This window comes from Pomacea canaliculata, linkage group LG14 (assembly GCF_003073045.1).
Source record: "Pomacea canaliculata isolate SZHN2017 linkage group LG14, ASM307304v1, whole genome shotgun sequence".
NCBI classification, from domain to species: Eukaryota; Metazoa; Mollusca; class Gastropoda; order Architaenioglossa; family Ampullariidae; genus Pomacea; species Pomacea canaliculata.
In genome coordinates, this window is record NC_037603.1 from 6,176,307 (window position 1) to 6,176,675 (window position 369).

The following is a 369-nucleotide window of genomic DNA, read 5'->3' on the forward strand; positions in this document are numbered from 1 at the left end:
CTTAAATCAGAAGTACAAAAACTGTTTACAAGTACAGTACACCATTCAAGCCAAACTTTTCTCCTAGGCGACACACATTAGCTTCAGCCTCGGTTGCCGAATTTGGAAGTTGCGTAGTCTGCTTCGGCCGCTTCTCCAACAGCACGTTTGGGTGGACAGAAGGAAGTTCACCATGATGTACGCACTTTCAGGTTCGTGTTGATCCAGAATTTTCAGCTTGATGAGCAGGTGGCCTAAGCGTATGTGTAGTTGACAAACTGGGACATTTTAATGTTGCCCACTGCCTCACGAAGGGATGTCGGTCAGGGTAGGCTTATGTTGCGATTAGTGAGGGGCTTTTCTGTTTGGTCCGTGAAAAACTATGATAGA